Source organism: Myotis myotis, unplaced genomic scaffold (assembly GCF_014108235.1).
Source record: "Myotis myotis isolate mMyoMyo1 unplaced genomic scaffold, mMyoMyo1.p scaffold_m19_p_29, whole genome shotgun sequence".
NCBI classification, from domain to species: Eukaryota; Metazoa; Chordata; class Mammalia; order Chiroptera; family Vespertilionidae; genus Myotis; species Myotis myotis.
Genome location: NW_023416334.1, coordinates 2,605,634 through 2,629,897, shown reverse-complemented (window position 1 = coordinate 2,629,897; position 24,264 = coordinate 2,605,634). Strand labels below are relative to the sequence as shown.

At 43.1% G+C, this 24,264-nt stretch overlaps 1 protein-coding gene across 2 annotated transcripts in view; it reads right to left on the bottom strand.

Annotated features, from left to right (window-relative positions):
• SPECC1 (sperm antigen with calponin homology and coiled-coil domains 1) overlaps positions 1-23,920 on the bottom strand; it is a 249,111-nt gene extending 225,191 nt beyond the window's left edge. The window contains exon 1 of one of the 2 annotated variants that reach the window (XM_036296313.1): positions 23,801-23,920. The gene's annotated coding sequence lies outside the window, so the exon portion shown is untranslated. Of the gene's footprint in view, positions 1-432; positions 538-23,800 lie in introns of those variants that run through there. The other variant, XM_036296312.1, reaches the window with a different exon arrangement.
• Positions 23,921-24,264: the final 344 nt, after the last annotated feature.

Below are 24,264 nucleotides of genomic sequence, written 5' to 3'. Positions count from 1 at the left end.
AAGCAGGTCTAATTAAGCAAGTTTATGCTATATATATAAAAGGCTAAGTTGACTCGCGCATGCACGATACATATAAAGCTCTTGCTGGCACGAATCACACGTGTGTGTTTCCATCTGTCATTGTCAATTGTGAATTTGGTTGACACTTCTATTATAGAGAAAGGGCGAATAGCAATATTAAAATATTTCTTCTAATTAATTTCCTTTTAATGTGCACGAATCTGTGCACTGGGCCACTAGTACTAAATAAAATACTAAATTTGACATAAGCATCTAGTATAGAAATTTATTGCTCTTTGTAAATGTCTATAAAGCCTAACTATACACACTCATTCTTACTGAGAGGAACTTGAGTTCTGTGTTAACCAAACCATTTCTTTGGACGACTTTCCAGTTTAGCTCTAAATCATAAACTCTCGCTGTAAGACATACCCAGAGGGAGTAGTTACAGACGGAGACCACTGCCCCGGAAGCTGTGGTTAGTGCAGAAGGAGTTCTGAGGCATGGTCGGGCGCACCCTCCCTAGGAAAACATAAAGGCAAGGCTCTTTTGTAAACATGTGGCGAGGAACAAGAAGTCTGTCAGCTTACAAGTTACAATTCACTGATATATTTCCTTGTGTTTTTTTTTAATGTCCTTCACTTTGAGATCTAATTTGTCAGATATAAGTATTGCTACCCCAGCTTTTTTTTCATTTCCGTTCGCCTGAAAAACCTTTTTCCATCCCTTCACCATCAGTCTGAGTGAGTCCTTTTTTCTGAGGTGGGTTTCCTGTAGACAGCAGATATATGGGTCATGTTTTCTTATCCACTCAGCTACCCTATGTCTTTTGATTGGGGCATTTAATCCATTTACACTTAATGTTATTATTGATAGGTACTTGTTTGTCACCATTTTTATTTTTTACCCCTGTGTTTCTTCTTCGTTTCCTATTTTTTCTTTTTACAGCAGACCCTTTAGCATTTCTTGCATTGCTGGTTTGATGGTAATATATTTTCTTTTTAAAAAGCACTATCTTAGCCCTGGGTGGTAGTTGGGTCCTGGGTTCAATTCCCAGTTAGGGCACACGTCCAGGTTTCAGGTTTAATGCCTGGTTGGGGCGTGTACAAGAGGCAACCGATCAATGTTTCTCTTTCTCCCTCTCTGAAATCAAATTTTTAAAAAATCTTTTTAAAAAAAGCACTACCGTAGTGCCAGATAAGTTCATATGCCTAAAAGAATCTTAAGAGGTCATGTAGCCATGAGACTAGTCTGGCTCTGGGGACAAACCTCCCCACTGTCCTCCCACTGCAACACGGACCACCTTCTGCTTCTAGGGCCACACGCCTGCCACCCACAATGCACCTCCTTCCCAGGCTGTGTGAGGACACTGAGTGAGGCTCTGCATATGGTTGAATTTGTTTAATTAGCCATAAATAGAAAGTCGTGACTATTGGTATTAAAGCAGATGTTAAAACTAATTTTAGGGAAAAACAAGAGACCCAAAGAATCTGAAGAATGGCAGCCTCGGTCCCCGACAAGTTCCATCACACCTGGGGTGTGCCCAGCTACTCAACTGTCCTGCTGCCAGGATTCTGCATCTAAAGGGCCCTCTCTGACCTCACTGCTCCTCCTCCAGCTGTCCTGCTACCAGGCTCCCTCCCAGCGTGGTTCCTCCCCAGAGTCCGTTCCTTCCCATCCCTGCTTCACTCACAGGCCTCCCTGCCCATTTTGAACCCAAGGTCACTCCCTTCCCCTATGCCCCACCCATCCCCTGAATACACGTGCTCTGGCCCTGCTCAGTCAGCCGCACCCCAGGGTCTGCCAAGTCACACATGTTCCTTCTTCCTGACCTGGGTCTCCAAACGGAACTATAGACACTGCACTCCGGTGAGGCCTTGTGGCCTTCAGGGTCTTTGACCAATGACTTACTCAACTCTAACTGGCTTCTTGTTGAACCCTCCAAAAAGCATTTATATTCTTTTTTAAATTATTTAGAAAAATTTAAATTATAGTTTACATTCAACATTATTTTGTATTAGTTTTAGGTTTACAATATCATGGTTAGACAATCACATATTGTACAAAGTGAGCCCCCCGATATTTCAGTACCCACCTTGCACCACACATAAGTATTACAATATTATTGCCTATATTCTTTTTTTTAATATATTTTATTGATTTTTTACAGAGAGGAAGGGAGAGGGATAGAGAGCTAGAAACATAGATGAGATAGAAACATCGATCAGCTGCCTCCCGCACACCCCCCCCACTGGGGATGTGCCCGCAACCAAGGTACATGCCCTTGACTGGAATCGAACCTGGGACCTTTCAGTCCGCAGGCCAATGCTCTATCCACTGAGCCAAACCGGTTACGGCTGCCTATATTCTTTATGCTGTACTTTTACATCCCTGTGACTACTCTGTAATACCAATTTGTGTTTTTGTTGTTTTAATATATTTTTATTGACTTCAGAGAGGAAGAGAGAAGGAGAGAGATAGAAACATCAATGATGAGAGAGAATCATTGATTGGCTGCCTCCTGCATGTTCCCCACGGGGGATTGAGCCCACAACCCAGGCATGTGACCTTGACCGGAATCGAACCTGGGACCCTTCAGTCCACAGGCCGACACTCTAGCCCAGTGATGGCGAACCTTTTGAGCTCGGCGTGTCAGCATTTTGAAAAACCCTAACTTAACTCTGGTGCCATGTCACATACAGATATTTTTTTATATTTGCAACCATAGTAAAACAAAGATTTATATTTTTGATATTTATTTTATATATTTAAATGCAATTTAACAAAGAAAAATCAACCAAAAAAATGAGTTTGTGTGTCACCTCTGACACTCGTGTCATAGGTTCGCCATCACGGCTCTAGCCACTTAGCCAAACCAGCAATAATACCAATCTGTACTTCTTAATCCCTTCACCTTTTTCGCCCAGGTCCCCAAGCCCCCTCCCATCTGGCAACCATCAGTCTGTTCTCTGTATCTCTGAGACTGTTATAATTTTATTTGTTCCTTTGTTTTGTTCTTTAGATTTCACAAATAAATTAAATCTGATGGCATTTGTATTTTTCTGACTGACTGATTTCACAGCATAATGCCTTCTAGGTCCACCCATGCTGTCGCAAATGGTAGGATTTCATTCTTTTTACTTAACCAGTCTTCTACTGATGGGCACTTGGTTTGCCTCCATATCTTGATTGTAAACAACACTGAAATGAACACAGGGATGCAGGCAGTATTTTGAATGAGTGCTTTGGGTTTCTTCAGATATATTCCCAGAGTGAAAGTGCTGGTGAAAGCAGTTCCGTTTTTAAATTTTTCAGGAACCTCCATAAAATTTTCCATAGTGGCTGCACCAATCTGCATTCCTACCAACAGTGCATAAGGATTCCCTTTTCTCCACATCCTCTCGAACAGCTGTTATTTGCTGATTTATTGATGACAGACATTCTGACAGTTGAGGTGATATCTCACTGTGGTTTTAATTTGCATTTCTCTGATAATTAGTTACATTGAGCATCTTTTCTCTTTTTAATTGATTTTTAGAGAGAGAGAGGAAGGGAGAGGAATAGAGAGATAGAAACATCGATGAGAAACATCATTGATTGGCTGCCTCCTACACACCCCGACTTGTGATGGAGCCTACAACCCAGGCATCTGCCCTGACTGGGATATGAACTGGTGACCTCTTTGGTTCATGGGTCAATGCTCAACCACTAAGCCACACCAGCTGGGCATCCTTTCATATGTCTATTGTGCATCGGTATGTCCTCTTTGGAGAAATATCTATTCAGGTCCTCTGCCTATTTTTAACTGGACTGTTGGTTTCTTTGGTGTTGAGTTCTATGAGTTTTTATAAATTTGGGATATTAATCCCTTATCATATGTATCATTGGCAAATATGCTATCCCATTCAAACTTGTAGTATAATTTGATATCAGGTAACACTAAACCACCAAATTTGTTCTTTCTCAAGATTGCTGTTGCTATTCGGGATCTTTTGTGGTTCCATATAAATTTTTCGATTATTTTTACTAGTTCTGTGAAAAATGCCATTGGTATTTTGAAGGAATTGCATTGAATCTATAGATTGCTTTGGAGCGTATGGACATTTTAATAACTTTAAATCTTCTGATCAATAAGCACAGTATATGCTTCCATTTATTTCTACCTTCTTTAGTTTCTTTCTTTGGTGTCTTATAATTTTCCAAATACAGGTCTATTACAAAAAGGCCCTCTACTTTCTTGGCTAAATTTATTTGTAGGTCTTTTTTATTTATGCAATTGTACATGGAATTGTTTTCTTAACTTCTTTATGACAATTCATTATTGGTGTATAAAAATGCAACTGATTTTTTAATATTAACTTTGTATCCTGCTATTTTGAATTAATTTATCAGTTCTAATAGTTTTTTTGGTGGAATCTTTAGGGTCCTCCATATACAGTACCATGTCACCTATAAATAATGACAGCTTTACTTCTTCCTTTCCAATTTGGATGTCTTTTATTCTTCTTGTTGTCTGATTGCTATGGCTAGGGCTTCCAATACTGTGTTAAATAAAAGTAGTGAAAGTGGACATACCATCTTATTCCTCTCTTAAGAGAAACCTTTCCAGGTTTTCCTTTTGGAATATGATGTTAGCTCTGGGTTTGTTACATATGGTCTTTATTATGTTTAGGTGTGATCCCTCTATTCCCACTTTGGTGAGAGTTTTTATCATCAATAGGTGCTGGATTTCGTCAGATGCTTTTTCTACATCTACTGGTAGGATCCTAACATCTTTATCCTTTATTCTGTGCATGTGGTGTATCATATTAATTGATTTGCATATATTGCTGTGACCTTGCAATCCAGAAATAATTCCCACTTGATCATGGTGTATGATCTTTTTAATGTATTGTCGGGTTCATGATGGTGCGCTAATATTTTGTCGAGAATTTTTGCATGTGTTCATGGGGATGTTGGCCTATAATTTTCTTTCTGTGTAGTGGCTGTGTCTGGTTTTGGAATTAGAATAATGCTGACCTCATAAAATGAGCTTGGAAGTCTTCCCTCCTCTTCAATTTTTTGGAATAGTTTGAGGATAGGTGTTAGTTCTATGAAAGTTTGGTAAAATCACCTGTGAAGTCACTTGGTCCAGGACATATGTTTTTTGAGTTTTTTTTAAATTACTGATTCAATTTCATTGGTTGTAATCAATCTGTTCATAGTTTGTTGCTTTTTTATTCAGTCTTGAAAGATTATATATTTCTATGAATTTATTCCACAATATTTAATTTGTTGGCATATAGGTAGTTGTTCATAATATTTTCATATAATCCTTTATATTTCTGTGGTGTCCAGGGGTTTTTTCTTATTTAATTTATTTGAATCTTCTCTCTTTTTTCTGGATGAGTCTGGTTATCAATCTTGTTTATCTTTTCAAAAAACCAGCTCTTGGATTTATTGGTATTTTGTAATTTTTTTTTACTCTATTTCATTTATTTCCTCTGATCTTTATTATTTCCTTCCTTCTACTCAATTTGAGCTTTGCTTGTTTTTCTTTTTCTAGTTCCTTTAGGTTACATTGCTTAGTTGAGATTTTTCTTGTTTCTTGAGTTAGAGCTATAATGCTATTAATTTTCCTCTTAGGACTGCTTTTGCTGAGTCCCATAGATTTGAAGATCTCCCTTTGCATGTGCTCCTTGTGAAGCTAATTGGGTTCTGCTCTGATGTGGTTTGCCACCTGGTATATTGGTTCTGGGGCTTCCTGGGAGGGATCTGGTGCAGGTCAATGTCAGGAACTATCTGTGATGGGCCTGGGTACATGTGGTAGGAGCGAAGCTGCTACCAAGTCCTGCTTCCACCAATACCAAGCCTGGGGCAGGTCAGCAAACAGCCCAAGGTGCCCTAAGATCCACCTCTGTCTGCTGGCTGCCTGTTAGACTCAGTTACTCCATGAGTCTCTGGTGGTAGGCGAGTAGCGTGTGGTAGATTCCAAATGGGTCACCAGTCGTGTTCAGCAGGTTGATAATGATTCAAACTTGATGCCAGTGCTGGGTCTGAGGCCACTCAGCCAAAGTCTCAGGGTACACCCAGTCAGCCGTCACCCTCATGGGGCCTGCAGACCTTTGAAGCAGAGCAGCGCCCATTAGAGTGAGGCCAGTAGAGCTCATCAGGCTAAAAGAAATTGTGAGTTGGTTGTGTGGAGGAATGGCTCTGCAAAGGAATGATGGTATGGTGCCACCATGTGGGGCATATGGGTGGGGGGAGGAAAATGGACCTTTTTAAGCCCCTCCCCAAAAAGTTTGCACAGCTGGCCTAGGCTGATCGCAGCTAGCAGACACCTCTGCAGGGTGTGAGCTTGGCCAGACAGGGCACAGGGAGTTGTGAGGGTGGGGCTGGTGCATCCTTCTAGGCTGAGTTGGCATGGAGTGGCGTGTTCAAACCAGGAAAGATGGCGTCTGTGGGCAGGTGGGATAGGGACTCAGCACACAGACAATGACAGTTGTCCCTCCAGCTCTCTCCTCAAAACCACACAACCCAATATTTTCCTGTATGACTCCAGTCCACTCTGAGCCTCTGTCCCTCCCCAGGAGCCCCGTGTAGTGCCAACAAACAAGATCTTGCGTGTTGGTTCAAGAGGCTCCTGTGTTTCTCTGAGACTACAATCTCTATGGTGAGTGACAATCCCACTGATTTTCACAGCCACGTGTTACGTAGCCTCCTCTTCCCATCGCTGGTACTCAGGGCTGGGGAGCCCATACGAGGCTGAGACCTTGCTCCTCGGGGGACCTCTCAGCTGAGACAGCCCTCCCAGTTCTTGGCCGTGGCAGGTGGCTGCAGGGCCAGCTCTCTATGTGTCTCCGCCCTTTCTACCAGCTTTGATGTGGCTTCTTCTGTGAATCCTTGGATATAAGACTTCTTTCTTCTCAGCTAGTCTTCAGATGGTAATTCAGGATGATTATTCTATATATAATTTAGTTGTAATTCCAGTTTTGTTCTGGAAGGAGATGAGTAACTTCCACCAACTTCTCCACCATCTTGGATTCCACCCAAAAGAGCATTTATTCTAAGAATTTCTCAGTCAGTTGTAACTCAGAAAGGGAGGTCATTTACCTCACTGTGACCACAGGTCAAGCATTTTCACTATTAACAAAGCTGATATTGCCCAGACGGCGTGGCTCAGTGGTTAAGCATCGACCTATGAACGAGGAGGTCATAGTTCAATTCCCAGTCAGAGCACATGTCCAGGTTGTGGGTTCAATCCCCAGTAAGGGGAGTGCAGGAGGCAGCCAATCAATGATTCTCTCTTATCATTGATATTTCTACCTCTCCCTTCCTCTCTGAAATCAATAAAAATATATTTAAAAAACACAAAAAAACAAAGCTGATATCCAATTTCCATGTCTGATTCCTAACTCTTATTTCTTCACTGGTTATGAACTGTCTGTATTTGTGCTGGTGGGTGAGGAGAGAATGATGTCAAAAATTATTTTCCCAACCTCCAACAACCACCTTTTGAACCTCTGCTCCCACCTTCTTCTGTGTGCAGGGAGGGACTTTCCTCAATCCACAGAAAGCAGAAGGAAGAAGTAAATAAATATAAAAGCAGCAATTGAAGAAATGTAAAATATTTTTAGAATGGCCTTAAATATTAATAAAACTAAAAAGCCAGTGTTTTAAAAGGACTAAAAAGATAGAACCCCTGGCCAACCTAATCAGGAAGAAAAAAAAAGAAGGTAACCAAACCAGAAACAAAAAAGAGGACATAATTACATATGTGGATTTGTAAACTAGGCAAAACAGATAATTTTCTAGGAAAATATAGATTACCAAAATTAACTTAAGAAACAAACAGTCCACAGAAAAAAAGCACAGGGTAAGAAAAGGCAATTCACAAAAGGAAATACTACTAAGCATATGAAAAGATGCTTATTCTACTTAATATCCAACAAACATGAACTAAAGCAATAAGATATTTATAGTAATCTAAACCCATCACAAGGACTAATATTTTTTTATACATTTTAATTGATTTCAGAGAGAGGAAGGAAGAGGGAGAGAGAGAGAAAGAAACATCAATGATGAGAGAGAGCTAAGAGAACCAAGATGGCGGCATAGGTTAACGCCGGAGTTTGCTGCTTTGAACAACTACTTCAAAAGTGAAACCAAAAAACGGAAGGGACATCACCCAGAACCACAGGAACGCTGGCTGAGTGGAAGTCCTACAACTAGGAGGAAAGAGAAACGCATACGGACACTCAGAGGAGGCGCAGTGCTGAAGTCAAATTCTGAGGTGCGGAGTGCATGGAGCGGGCTGGCGGCGTAGGGCGCGGTTGGCGTTTTCAATCGGGAGGGAGTCGCAGAATCTGAGCTCCAGATCCGGGCGAGTCTTTAGGGACCCAGACTCAAACGGGAGAAGCGGGACTGTCTGGCTTCGGTCAGAGCGAGTGCAGCTTTCTCTCTGAGCTTTGCAGCGGGTGCTGGGACTCAGAGAGGCAGAGCCCCTGGGGACAGGACTGAGAGCCGCCATAACTGCTCTCTCCGGCCCACCCTGTTGATCCTGTTCGACCCGCCCCGCCCAAGCCCTGCACAGAGGCTTTTGCCGGATAGCCTCAGGCAAACGCCAGATTAGCACCTCCCTAGAGGACAGAAGTTCTCTCACTGCTGACACAGCTGATTCTCATAGCCACTTGGCCTGGAGGTCAAACCCTCCCTGGAATTAGCTACAACAATCAAGATTTAACTATAAGACTGCGCACAAAGACCACTAGGGGGTGCACCAAGGAAGCATAACAAAATGCGGAGACAAAGAAACAGGACAAAATTGTCAATGGAAGATATAGAGTTCAGAACCACACTTTTAAGGTCTCTCAAGAACTGTTTAGAAGCCGCCGATAAACTTAATGAGATCTACAAGAAAACTAATGAGACCCTCGATCTTATATTGGGGAACCAACTAGAAATTAAGCACACTCGGACTGAAATAACGAATATTATACAGACTCCCGACAGCAGACCAGAGGAGCGCAAGAATCAAGTCAATGATTTGAAATGCGAGGAAGCAAAAAACACCCAACCGGAAAAGCAAAATGAAAAAAGAATCCAAAAATGCGAGGATAGTGTAAGGAGCCTCTGGGACAGCTTCAAGCGTACCAACATCAGAATTATAGGGGTGCCAGAAGATGAGAGAGACCAAGATATTGAAAACCTATTTGAAGAAATAATGACAGAAAACTTCCCCCACCTGGTGAAAGAAATGGACTTACAGGTCCAAGAAGCGCGGAGAACCCCAAACAAAAGGAATCCAAAGAGGACCACACCAAGACACATCATCATTAAAATGCCAAGAGCAAAAGATAAAGAGAGAATCTTAAAAACAGCAAGAGAAAGAAACTCAGTTACCTACAAGGGAATACCCATACGACTGTCAGCTGATTTCTCAAAAGAAACTTTGCAGGCCAGAAGGGAGTGGCAAGAAATATTCAAAGTGATGAATACCAAGAACCTACAACCAAGATTACTTTATCCAGCAAAGCTATCATTCAGAATTGAAGGTCAGATAAAGAGCTTCACAGATAAGGAAAAGCTAAAGGAGTTCATTACCACCAAACCAGGATTATATGAAATGCTGAAAGGTATCCTTTAAGAAGAGGAAGAGGAAGAAAAAGGTAAAGATACAAATTATGAACAACAAATATGCATCTATCAACAAGTGAATCTAAGAATCAAGTGAATAAATAATCTGATGAACAGAATGAACTGGTGATTATAATAGAATCAGGGACATAGAAAGGGAATGGACTGACTATTCCTGGGGGGGAAAGGGGTGTGGGAGATGCGGGAAGAGACTGGACAAAAATCGTGCACCTATGGATGAGGACAGTGGGTGGGGAGTGAGGGCGGAGGGTGGGGCGGGAACTGGGAGGAGGGGAGTTATGGGGGGGGAAAAAAGAGCAACAAATGTAATAATCTGAACAATAAAGATTTAATTTAAAAAAAACATAAAAATAAATAAATAAATAAATAATATACCTAAAAAAAAAAAAAAAAAAAAAAAAAATGATGAGAGAGAATCATCGATTCTGCAGGCCCCCTACTGGGGATCAAGCCTGCATCCCAGGCATGTGCCTTGACCAGGAATCGAACTGTGACCTCTTGGTTCATGGGTTGACTCTCAACCAGTGAGCCACATCAGCCAGGCTGGACTATTGCTAGCAAAAATATAGGAAAAGGCACTTTCATATACTTGTGTTTATGGCTCTTAAAAGGCAGGTGGAGTAGAGATTATAAAGCGGGAGTTTTCACATTTTAATCTCTACATTTGAATTTTTATAAGAATGTGATTTTGTATTGTACCTAAAATTTAAAAAATTGAATGTCTACCAGTAAGTCCATATTAACAAGGACTAATACCATAATTGTTATTATATGCTTAAAATTGGAGAACAAAGTAATCTGAAATGACGACATAGACTTAAAATAGTTTACTGATCTGAAACATAATAGGTAAGAAAAAGGAGAACTAGGCAAACAAGCAGTAAAGTACCGACTGATATGACACAGAAGAAAACCACACATGTAAAAACATTGGCTACTTGAGAGCAAAACCCTGTGCTACTCACCGCATACCTCTCTCCCTTGCAGGGCGCCAGCATAGAGCACCTAGTAAACGTTTGTTGAATAAATGAAAGAAAAATGGCACGAAAGTATATCAAAAGGGACTCTGGAAATCCAAATTCAAAATAAACAAGCAAAACAATTTTGTTCACATATATTTCACAAATATGAAACGTAAAATTATTTTCACTGAAATCCTGTTACACTCTTAATATAACCATTAAATTTGGAATTTATACTTGCACTGGTCATTGCTCTGCAGCTAACCTTCAGTCAAAAGGATGCACTTTGTCTGCTTAGTCTGTCACTATTTTCACAATAATTTTCGTAATATTTGTGCACTGGTGTTTATATTTATTAAAATTCACAGCTTTCATCTTTTTCTATTTTCTAACATTATATCAGTTCACAGAACTGATATAGCAAAGTGGTTCAATGAAGCATAAAAGTCAGGTTGAGAGTAATATGAATATACTTCCTCACAGCCATAAAGGTCACTCTTGACCAGGACTAAAATGCAAGATGGAGAGATGCATGATTTTCTCAAATCGAAAAACGTGTTGGCTCTTTCTCTTCTGACCCAGATAACTACATCAAGGAATTCAAATACATCACTCAATCTTATGGTCTCACCTGGCACGACATTTTTATTATTCTCACTTCCTCTCTAACACCATCAGACAAAGACTGAGTCTGGGACACAGCTCAGCAAATAGCAGACGAGGCCCACACTCGTAACAATTCCAATCCTATTGGCACCCTTGCAGTTCCCCGGGAAGATCCCGGCTGGAACTACCGACCTGGGCATCAGAATAGAGAGGCACGGAACCATATGCTTGACTATATTACCCAGGCTCTTCACGGGCTGGCTAATAAGGCGGTAAATTATGATAGAATGAAGGAGATTACCCAGCGCCCACAGGAAAACCCTGGGGAATTCCTTGAACGTCTTTCACAGGCGCTTCAAAAATGTACCCGTATTGCTCCTACTTCCCCGGCGGGGACGGCTTTACTGCACTCACATTTTATATCCCAGTTGGCCCCAGACATAAGAAAAAAACTAAAGAAGCTTGAGGATGGGCCCAGGACTCCCCAGAGGGAACTCCTTAACGTGGCTTTCAAGGTCTTCCATAATAGAGAAGAACAGGAGAAGGAGGACCTTAAAAAAAGAGACCAGGAAAATTACCTTATGCTGGCGAAGGCCCTAAGGGCTCCACATCCCAAGGCTCCAAGCCAACTCAGAAAGGAAGGCTACATCAACCCCACCGGGTGCCTGCTTCAAATGCAAGCACATGGACATTGGGCAAGACACTGCCCAAACCCGAGGCCCCCTCCCGGCCCATGTCCGCACTGCCAATTGGAGGGGCGTTGGGGAGTCAATTGCCCCAGTCGCAGAAGGGCGGCTGGATCTTCCTCTCTAATGAAAACCCCCACCTCCGGATCCCTAACAGGTCTGCTGGGACTGGCAACAGAGCACTGACGGGGCCCTGGGTCTCTGGCCCCGGTGGCGATCACACATCAGGAGCCCAGGGTAAATCTTCACATAGCAGGTAAGCCGGTCTCTTTCCTTGTTGATACTGGGGCCACTTAATCCACCTTGCCCGAATTTTCGGGCCCCTTAACGCCATCTACCACTACTATTATGGGAGTCTCGTGAACAAAGACCATCCCTCTACTAACTCAACCCCTACTCTGTACTTTCAAAGGAATACAGTTCACACATCGCTTCTTAGTTATTCCCCAATGCCCCACCCCTTTACTGGGGGAGACATCTTATCTAAATTCCATGCAACAGTCTCACTGACTCCCTCTGCCTACACACCCTTGGCCTCACGTCTTTCTTGTCTCTGCTGCTGACTAAGACTCGGCCTCGGTGTTCTCCCATTACCTCCAGATAAGGTCCACCCTATAGTTGGGACACCTCTAATCCATCCATAGCCAAACACCGTACTCCAGTCCTTATCCACCACAAAAATCCTGACTCCTTCCCTTTCATCCCCCAATACTCTGTCCCAACCAAACATCTACTCAGCCTTAAACCTACTATTTCCAAACTTCTCAATTCAGGTCTTCTAAGGCCCACAAACTCCCCCTTCAACACTCCCATCCTTCCTGTTATTAAACCAAATGGCTCGTATCGCCTGGTTCAAGACCTCAGAGCCATCAACTCGGCAGTACTGGCCACAGCCCCTGATGTGCCCAATCCCTATACCATTCTGTCCTCTATTCCCGCTTCGTCCTCCTTTTTTACGGTCCTTGATCTAAAAGATGCCTTCTTCACTATCCCTTTAGATTCACTATGTCAAGACCTCTTTGCTTTCACCTGGACTGACACAGGAACTAGACACTCACAGTAGCTCATGTGGACGGTTCTGCCCCAGAGGTTTAGGGAGAGCCCCCACTTCTTTGGGGATCTGGCGCTGCCCAGAAGCTCTCTCCTACAATATGTAGATGACCTTCTACTGTGCAGCCCAGATCTGCAAACCTCCCAGGAGGACACGTGTCTACTCCTTAACTTTCTTGCCCAGCGTGGTTATCGGGTCTCAGCAACCAAGGCTCAGCTCTCCCAGTCAGTAGTAACATATCTCGGGGTTAGAATTTCACAGGACGGGAAGGAGATTACTGCAGACCGAGATAAAAGAGATAAAAGCCTTATCTCTTCCTTTCCGAAGCCAACCACCAAGTCTGACCTCCTTTCTTTCCTGGGGGTGGCTGGCTTTCTCCGATCCTGGATCCCCAATTACAGTAACCTAGCCAGACCTCTGTATGAGGTGACTAAGGGGGACCCCAATGAGCCTCTAGACCACTCTAAACCTATAGAATCGACCTTCAAATCCTTAGAGCGGCACTTGTCCAGGCCCCAGCACTACACCTTCCGGACCTCTCACGGCCATTCATACCATACACTCATGAAAATCATGGCCTGGCTCTGGGGGTTCTAGGACAGAACAAAGGTCCCTCATTTGCCCCAGTGGCCTACCTATCAAAACAACTGGACCCCACCTGTAGGGGCTGGGCCCCTTGTCTCAGAGCCCCAGCTGCGGCAGCTACTCTGGCCCTAGAAAGCTCTAAACTTACCTTTGGGCAGCACACAACTATCAAATCCCCTCATCATCTTCAGGACCTTGTGACCCATAAGGCTATACAACATCTCTCACCTTCACAACTTCAGGCATACCATCTGGTTTTCATTGAAAACCGCCAGTTTTCTCTCACTCCTTGCTCTCCCTTGAATCCTACTACTCTCCTCCCCGTTGGGACAGATCCTCCTCTCCACTCCTAGATTGAAACAATTACTCAGTTCATATCTCCCTTTCCTCATGTTTCACCCACTCCTCTCTCCACACCTGAACAAACCCTTTACATCGATGGCAGCTCTACCCTCACAAAGGAGGGACTATATAAAGCAGGATATGCTATAGTATCTAGCGATCCATCCATAATAGAAGCTAGTCCTCTTCCCCCCAACGCAACATCTCAGCAAGCAGAACTCATAGCCCTTACCAGCCCTAACCATCTCGGCTGGCAAGTCCATAAATATCTACACTGACTCTAAATATGCATACCACATCATTCATTCTGGTGCCAGCATATGGCGCGAGCGGGGATTTCTAAACACCAAAGGCAATCCCCTACACAACCATACATACATCAAGGCCTTACTCAATGCAGCCTTGCTGCCCAAAGCAGCTGCCATCATACATTGCAAAGGACACCAGAATTCTACGGACCCTATTGCTATTGGCAATAACCTGGCAGACAGGACAGCAAAAAGAGTTGCCCAGTCAGGCACCACTCAAACTAACTTAATACTACTGGCCTTACCTACAATCTCCCCACAATACTCAAAAGAAGAACATCTCAAGTATCTAGGTTACGCCCAGAATCAAGGGTGGTACATTCAGGCAGGAAAATTCATCCTTCCACAGGCCCAAGCAATAGAGATACTCCAGGGAATCCATAATACTTTCCATGTGGGACAAAAACCCCTTCTGCTGTATGTCACTAGCTTTCTGTCTTTCCGTCTTTATCCTCCTTAATACAGAGATAACTAGCACATGTGATATCTGCAATCCCTGCTCTCCTCAGAGTGGAGCCCGCCCTCGCTCTTTCCCAACACACCAGATAAGAGGAAACCTCCCAGGGTAGGACTGGCAGATAGACTTCACACACATGCCCCGATTAAAAACACCGTTATCTCCTCACTCTAGTCGACACATTTTCAGGATGGATAGAAGCCTATCCCACAGCAAGGAAAATGCTCAAACAGTAGTGGCAGCCCTCACCCATCATTCCCCGCTTTGGCTTTCCGATGTCTCTTCAATCTGTTAATGGCACGGCTTTCATCTCTCAGATAAGGCAGCTGGTCTCTCAAACACTAAACATCAAATGGAACCTCCACATCCCCTACCATCCTCAGTCTTCGGGTAAAGTAGAAAAGGCCAATCATCTCTTAAAGACACATCTAACCAAGCTATCCTTAGAGCTCCATATGCCGTGGACTGAACTTCTCCCCCTGGCACTAATGGGACTGAGGGCCATGCCACAACTACTACTTCTAAGCCCCTTCGAGATCATGTATGGGCGGCCTTTTGTCCTCCAAACCCCGGAGGACAATTCCCTTCCCCGGGAGACTACTTCCCTGCTTTTGCCCATATGAGGGTACTCTTACAACACCCTGATAATTTTCTGCCCCGTTCCTTTCCTAAAACTTCTACTCATCTCTCAGTCCTCCCTGGGTTCTTGGTCTATGTCAAGAAAAAAGGAAAGGCATCCTTAACACCCACATGGGAGGGGCCTTTCCCAGTCATACTATCCACCCCTACGGCAGCAAAGGTACAGGGAATACACCGCTGGTATCACCTCTCACACGCTAAGCCATGCAAACCTCTACACCAAACACCACCTTCCTACACTTCTACCCCCACAGGACCCACCTCTCTCAGGCTCACCACAGGCCTCCCACCATCCCAGAAGAGGACTCAGTGGCACCACCCAGGACCTGATGACCCATCACTCCTCACAGGCTCAATTCTACTATTTCCTGCAGCGCATCCTGGAGGACTGGTCCTGGTGGCGACCATGATCTGCTTCCCCAGAAGACTTACACTCATGGATAGTAGATCTTACCTGGCAAGGGACCCTCCAACTTTTTACTCCAGGAGAAGCTCAGGTTTTTGAATTCCTTTTATATATCTCGTCTCCTCACCATAATCCTCCTACAGACAGCTAACAATGAGTGCACCAATGAAGGTTTTTGGTCTTTTCAGGTGAAACGGACTTGGGATGATGAGGGAGTCATCAATTCTATTGTCTGGGATGGGAAATCCTCTAGTGTCACTCTATTTCGATGCCTGCGTGGCCATGGTCCCGGGTGGTCTAGCTGTGGTGAGTGGTATCAGGCCTATGCCACTGACCACAAATATCTATGTATGAAATACCGCCAGAAAGGGGACTATGATGATGTAAGGAGTTCTACTGTCCATACTGGCAATGTTCTCACTGCCACTTGGGTGCTTTACCTAGTCCGCTAGTAAACCTCAGACCCCCTCGGACTGTGGCCCCCTTACGTGTAATCCTGTCAGCTTTACCATATCAAACCCAGCAGACCCACTCTGGAACCAGGCTCAGCCAGCAGGAATTAGAATAGATGGGGGAGGTAGGGACCCCGAGGGTATAATTGTCTTTATCAAAACCTTTATTAATCCCTGACCTATCCCTCCCCAACTAAAGAACATTCTCTCTCACCTTGCAGAACCTGGACCTACTCCTTTGCCCACCCTCATCAACACAACTTTCTACTCCAGTGATGGCGAACCTTTTGAGCTCAGAGTGTCAGCATTTTGAAAAACCCTAACTTAACTCTGGTGCCGTGTCACATATAGAAATTTTTTGATATTTGCCACCATAGTAAAACAAAGACTTATATTTTTGATATTTATTTTATATATTTAAATGCCATTTAACAAAGAAAAATCAACCAAAAAAATGAGTTCGCGTGTCACCTCTGACACATGATTCTACTCTCTAACATCAATCCCTCCTTGTCTACATCCTGCTGGATTTGTCTGTCACTGGCTTGAACCCTCATCATAGCCACTCCAATCTCAACCTATTGGACCACTAACTTAACTCTTACCTATACCAGACCTCAACGCACTCTATACAATATCTCTCTCTTCAATACGGAAAACACTACCTCTCAAATACATTTGTTTAACAAATACCTCTCAAACCACTACCTCAACTACCCCTACACCTTACTACTGTGCACAATCTATAAATTTACCCCCTCCATTAGCCTGCCCTCTACCAGGTATTTTTCTCCTCTGTGGGACTACAGCCTACACCTGTGTCCCCCAGGACCTGTCACACTCGCTCTGCCTTTATGTCTTCCTAACCCCCAATCTATCAGAACAGAGGGAGAACTCGAATCCTCCCTTGGTCTTCTCAGGTCTCGCCACAAAAGGGCGGCCCTTGTTCCCCTCTTAGTGGGTACGGGAGTCCTCACTGCAGTAGGGACAGGAGTAGGAGGCATTTCCTCCTCTGTTCATTTCTTCCACAAATTGTCTGCTGAATTTTCAGAGGATATCTCCATCATTAGCAATTCCCTTGAATCCCTTCAAAGGCAGGTAGACTCCTTAGTAGCAGTAGCCCTACAGGACCAGAACACTTTAGATCTCTTGACAGCAGAAAAAGGGGGTACCTGTGTCTTTCTTGGGGAAGACTGCTGCTACTTTGTAAATGAATCAGGAATTGTCAAAGATCACATTAAATCCCTCTGGGATAGGATTGGCCAAAGACGTCATAACCAGCTAGAAGGGGGGTATGCCATTTTTGGCTCACTTACCCCATGGCTCCTCCCACTATTAGGCCCACTGGTATTTATTCTTTTAATTTTGCTCTTTGGCCCCTGTCTCATGCATTGTTTCACTCGTTTTTTGCAGAACAGAATGCAGGCGTTCGCCAATCAGAAGGTGGGAGAGATCTATCTGGCCTTGAATTCAGAACCTAGAGACACCTATGTCACCAGAATCTTTGAGACCCCGGGTAGATGCCCCTGACGATGCCCCCTCTTAGCAGGAAGCAGCTACGGAAGACTGACCTTCGCCCCTGACCTGGCCCGGACTCTCATTTTTTTTTTTACTATTACCAAAAGCCTGGAATGATAGATCCTCCCTTCCCCAACTGGTGGGCGGAGTATGACGCATAACCTGCAGCCTGGAAATACCTGAGTGACTAACCATGTACCTTATATGGACTATACATTGGACCACCAATCCACACCTGCCAAATACCCTAAGCCCCTGTTCCTGTATGGACCATACATTAAGCCACCATCAGCACACGCCGAGTACACTAAGCCCCATTCCTTCCCATTCCTTCCCATTCCGCCCTCAAAAGGCGTGCCCACCGCTGCACGGTTGCTGCTCTCCCATTGAGAGACAGCGCGCAGGTCTCTTTCCCTAAATAAAGCCTGCAGTCCTGGTTTTCGGCTCCCGACTGGTCTCTCAAACATTACCAGGAATTATCCCAATGCCATTCACTATCATGCCTCTGCTTTATTTTCTCCATAAAAATGAATCACTATCTTAAATTTTCTTATTTATTGCCTATCTCCCCACTAGATTACAAACACAAGGAAAGGAGGGTCCTTGTCTGTTTCATTCCCCATTGATTATCAGTACCTAGAACATTAGTTAGCAGAGTAGATAATCAATTAAAAATTGTTGAATTAACAAAAGAATGAAATTTAAAAGAAGAAAAAGCACTAAAGCAAATGCTTATATAAATATACATTTAAAAATATATTTTTATTGATTTCAGAGAGGAAGGGAGAGGGAGAGAGAGAAACATCAATGATGAGAGAGAATCATTGATCAGCTGCCTCCTGCACGCCCCACTGGGGATCAAACCCACAACCCAGCCATGTGTCCTGACTGGGAATCAAACCGTGACCTCCTGGTTAATAAGTTAATGCTCAACTACTGAGCCACACCAGCTGGGCTAAATATACATTTTTAAAGACAGAATTAAATTATAACGTTTTTAAAGAAATACCCAAGTGCTTATTTGCGACATACTGTGCTATAAGATCATAACCACAAAGACATGCTTCTATAACTCTGAAAATATGCCTGAAAAAGTTCCTCTTGCCTTGCCTGGTGTGACTCGGTTGGTTGGGCATCCTCCCATGCACCCAAGGGTCACAGGTTCAATTCCTGGTCAGGGCATATGCCCAAGTTGCAGGTTCGATGCACTGTTCAGGGTGCATGCAGGAGGCAACCAATCGATGTTTCTCTCTCACATCGATATTTCTCTCTCCTCCTCTCCCTCCCTCTTTTCTCCCCCCTCACTCTCTTCCTCTTTCCCTCCCTCCCTCCCTTCCTTCCTAACTCTCTAAAATCAATGAAAAAAATCATCCTCGGGTAAGGATTTTTAAAAATAAAAAAAAAATTTTTTTTAAATTAAAAAAGAAAGTTCCTCTTTACCAGCTTATGCATTCATTTGTCTAAAAAATAGTACTATTTTTTTTCCTGGAGAATATCCATGACCAGTTTCACTTAAAACGGGATGCTTACTAACTTGAAAATATCAAGTATGAGCCTGAATTAGTGTCAAAATAGTCCAGAACAACAATTACGTGTCCAGAAGGTATTGACACGATGCCTACATCTAGGTTTATTTATTAAAAGTGCTTTTTTTACATTCCTTGCAATACTGATGGTGGTGATGCGCAGGTCTCGTTGGTTTCATTCTTGCAGTTGCCATACAGTGCCGTTCCGTTTATTTAACCCCCACCTGAACGGCATAAACTGGGTGTTCAGCTGGTGTTTTTTACTGTACACAACAAGGAGACTTTGCTCTTGATTTAAACCAAAATCATATTTCATATTTTATGCTCGAGGGTCTTTACCGGTTGCTTTTTAAACTGCTTAAAATAGTTTTTAAGTCATTTGGAACAAGAGTTGTTCTTTTTTTTTCTTTCCTGGCAGCTTTTAACTTTATAGCAAATGTGTGTCTGGGGGACTGCTGGTCACTGTTTCTCACAGTTGCGAATGAAGAGGGGGGAAAAATTGCAACCAAGAAAAAAAATTTTTTTGAATTGCAAACTGGACCGGGTAAAAGGTGTTTGAGCAGCTGCTGTAAATGGGTTTAAACGGTTTGTTGCACCTTCTTACGTTGCACTTATTTGGGGGGTAGGGTTGATAGAAGTTTTTAATCACAAAGTCACAGGACTTCTTTCTTTTGTAACTGAGCTAAAAAGAGCTGCTTTTTGGTGGGGGCAGAAGAAGGCTCACAGGAGCCCTTCCTCTCAGAGGGGACAAGTACCCTTCCTTGTTTCTTTGATTTGAGAAATGTATAGAGCAACCGTTGCAGCGGATGGAAATGCTACTGGAAATCCGGGTTTCCTCTTCCAATCTGTATTCGTTTCCTATGTTGCTGGGGAGCAGGGGAAAGAGAATGTAGAATAACCAACCAAAAGTCCTTAGTTCCACCAGCAAAATCAATTCAAAGCAAGCAATCCTATCAAGTAAGAATGAGCAGATTATGCCCAGAAGAATCATCCAGAACATCACTGTGAAGATATTACTAAAATATTTCAACATGACTTCTCTCCAAAATAATTTTATTAAATTAGTATTTAAAAAAATATTATAAGCCTAGCCCTGGCCCGTGTTGCTCAGAGGTTAGAGCATCAGCCCACACACTGAAGGCCGCAGGTTCGATTCTGGGTCTAAGGCATGTACCTCGGTTGCTGGTTGGATCCTGGCCGCGGTCTGAGCATGTGCAGGAGGCAACCAATCGATTTGTCTCTCTCACATCGATGTTTTTTTCTCTCTCTCTCCTTTCTCTGTCTCTCTGTCTCTCTCCCCTCACTCCCTCCCCTCCTTCCACTCTCTCTATCAGTGGAAAAAATATCCTCGGGTGAGGATTAACAACAACAACAACAAATATATATATTATAAGTCTAGATTTTTTGAAGTTTTGATAGTGGTACATAGACAAACAGATGAACCACAGAATAAAAAAAAAAGAAGAAGAAGAAGAAGAAGAACTAGGTCCAAACACATGCAGGAATTTAATATACTGATAAAGCTGGTATTCCAAAGGAAAAGAGGGATGGACTCAATAAATGGTGTGAGACAGCTGTGCAGGCATCTGGAAAAGTACAGGTGAGCACCCTGCTTTAATCCTTATACCAAAAAAGACTCCAGCGATACCAAATACTTCAAAGAAGAACCTGAAGTAACCAGCAAAAGAAAACACAGGAGAATCTCTACAGTCAGAATGGGGAAGGTTTTTCTGTTTATAATAGGAAAATGCAAGAGCTATTAAAGAAAAAAATCAACTACATAAAACCAAATCTTTCTGAATACTTAAACACAGCACACAGTTAAATAAACACCACTGAGTGAACTGATACATTTACTCACATCCAGAGAAAGAGTGATTTTTTTATATGTAAAGTATTCCTACAAACCCAAGAAAAAAAAACACCATTAACCCCAAATAAAAATGTGCACAGGCAATACACAATTCTCAGGAAACACAGATTGCTCTTCAACATATATGACGCTCAACCTCACTCTTCATAAAGGAAATGCAAATTAAAATTATTTTACCTATCAGCATGGCATGTTAACATCACCATGTTAGTGAGACTGTAAGGAAATTAGCATTTTTGCTACTAGGATATATATTGATAACTTCTATGAAGGACAACTTTTTATATCTATTACATTTACAAGTACATATATTCTTTGTGCTACAACATGAATGAGTCTTCAGATATTATGCTCACTTAAATAAGCCAGTCAGAAAAAGACAAATACTTATGATTCCACTTATATGAGGTACATAAGTAGCCAAAATCACACAGACAGGAAGTAGAATAGTGATACAAGGAGCTGTTGCTGTTTAATGGGTATAGAGATCCGATTCTGCAAGACAGAAAAGTTCTGGAGATTGACTGCAAACAATGTCACTATTCTTAACACTAGTGAACTTAAAAAATGATTAAGGTGATAAATTCTATATTATGTGTATTTTACCACACTTAACAAAAGCAAAAAGACAAATAGCCCTGGCCGGTGTTATCAAGTGGTTAGTGTTAGGTCTGATCAAATAACTGAATCGATATCCCGCCCCTGGGAACTCCCCTTTAGGCCACTTCACAATGGACATTCCACTTGCTTAGACCATTATCTCTCCCCTCCATAGCTTCGGACCTGCACAGAGAATCCTCCGCCCAGAAAAGCCCACCTAGAGTCCTTTAAAAAACCTGACTCCCTGTCTTTGGGGGCTGGCACCATTTGAGGGCTCAGCCCATCTGCTATCCAGATGACCTAATCCTATATAATAAAGAGCTTTTATGCTAATTAGACCGAACAGCAGAACGACCATCCAGACATCCTTCCAGACGACCTTCCAGACGAAGCCAAGGTGGTGAGGGGCTACGTGGGCCTAGCCAGGGGTGGGCAAACTTTTTGACTCGAGGGCCACAATGGGTTCTTAAACTGGACCGGAGGGCCGGAACAAAAGCATGGATGGAGTGTTTGTGTGAACTAATATAAATTCAAAGTAAACATCATTACATAAAAGGGTACGGTCTTTTTTTTTTTTTTTTTAGTTTTAGTCATTTCAAACGGGCCGGGTCCGGCCCGCGGGCCGTAGTTTGCCCACGGCTAGCCCCTTGCATGAATTTCGTGCATCAGGCCTCTGGTACATTTATCGTCCCTTACCAGTTTGGACTTGTGCATTCCTCTTTTGGCAACCCTAACATTTGGTGCCAAAACCTGGGAGGGTTCCACGGGAATGGGGGGCCATTGCCCCAGCTTCGGTCACCCCGAGTTTGTTACTTGGAGAGCTGTAGGCAGCGGCAGCTCGACCTGGGCTTACCTCCGAATCCTCCTCGGGTGACTCGATTGCCGGCCTCGATCAGGCCTCCCTCCCTTACGGGCCCTCCTGAACCAGCCAAGGAGGATGTGGATGGGGAATCTCTCCTCCTCCATCGCTGACCCTCCATCCCACACCGGCCAGTCTCCTCTAGGTGAGTGACGTCCCACAGTTCCCCTCGTCTCGAGTCCTCTGCCCACTCTCTCTCACTGACTTCTTAAAAGTCTCTCGTCTCAAAAGTCCTAGCGCTGGCCAGAAGCCTCCTCGGCCATTTGACTTGGGTCGTTCTGGCTTGGGGACGCCAGTCCGGAGGGTCACCTCTCATTTCTCATGGTGATTTGTTTAGCAATGGGGACGCCTGCCCTAAACAGTCCCCTTTGGACTTGTGCTCTGTCACTCACCCTTCCTCTCTCGTGGGCCACACCACACTCCCTCTGCACACTCACGGGGGAGATCATGCCCCATTTAACAGGGCATTGGCACATGCACCCAAGGGTCATAGGTTCGATTTCCAGTCAAGGGCATGTACCTAGGTTGCAGGTTCAATCCAGGGCCCCTGGTCGGGGCACATGCGGGAGGCTACCAATCAATGTGTCCTCTCTCTGTCTCTTTCCCTCTTCCTCTCTCTCTCCCCTCTCTCTAAAATCAATGGAAAAAATATCCTTGGGTGAGGATAACAAAAAAAGGACAAACATTAAGTAAGAACATGCAACTAAACAATGACTGGGTTAACAATGAGGTGAAGAAAGAAATCAAAAGATACCTTGTGACAAATGAAAATGAAAACACAATGACCCAAAATTTATGGAACACAGTGAGAGCAGACTTAAGAGGGAAATTCACAGCAGTATAGGCCTACATCAAGAAACAAAGAAACTCTAACAATCTAACCCTATCTCTAAAGGAAATAGAAAAGAACAACAAAATAAGTAGAAGGAAGGAAATAATAAAAATCAAAGAAAAAATAAACAAAGTAGGGTAAAAAATATACAAAAGATCAACAATACAAAGAACTGGTTCCTTGAAGGAAAAAAGAAAAAAAAATAAACCTTTAATTAGATTCTTCAAGAAAAAAAGAGAGAGGACCCAAATAAATATAATCATGAAAGAAGAGAAGTGACAACAGATACCACAGAAATACAAAGGATTGTAAGAAAACGTTATAAAAAACTATATGCCAACAAATTGGACAATCTGGAGGAAATGAATATATTCCTAGAAACATACAGTCTTCCAAGACTGAATCAAGAAGAAACAGAAAATGTGAAGGGTCCTGGGTTCGATTTTGGTCAAGGTCACGTACCTTGGTCGCAGGCTCAATACCCGGTCCTTTTCAGGGCGTGTGTGGAGCCGACCAATCAATGTGTCTCTCACATCACACTGATGTTTTCTCTCTTTCTGTCTCTCCCTCTCCCTTCCTCTCTCTCTTAAAAAAAAAAAAAAAAAAAGGGAATGAAGAAATTAGTAAACAGGTAATTAAAGCTAATAATTACTGACTTAGAAAATAACAATAACAGCAATAATGTTTAATTTAAAGAGCTAAGCCGAATGGGAGGTGACTGGATACCAAAATCCTAAATAAAATGTTAGCGACTTGAATCTATCATACAACCTAATAGAGCATTTTAAATTATCCTAGGATTTTAGAGATAGACTCTCTAGCAGTATAATCACCTATTTAATAATTTTAAGAAGAAAACTACATGGTCATATCAATACATATTATGTAAAAGCATTGGGGGGGGGGGAATCAACACGTAACCCTGA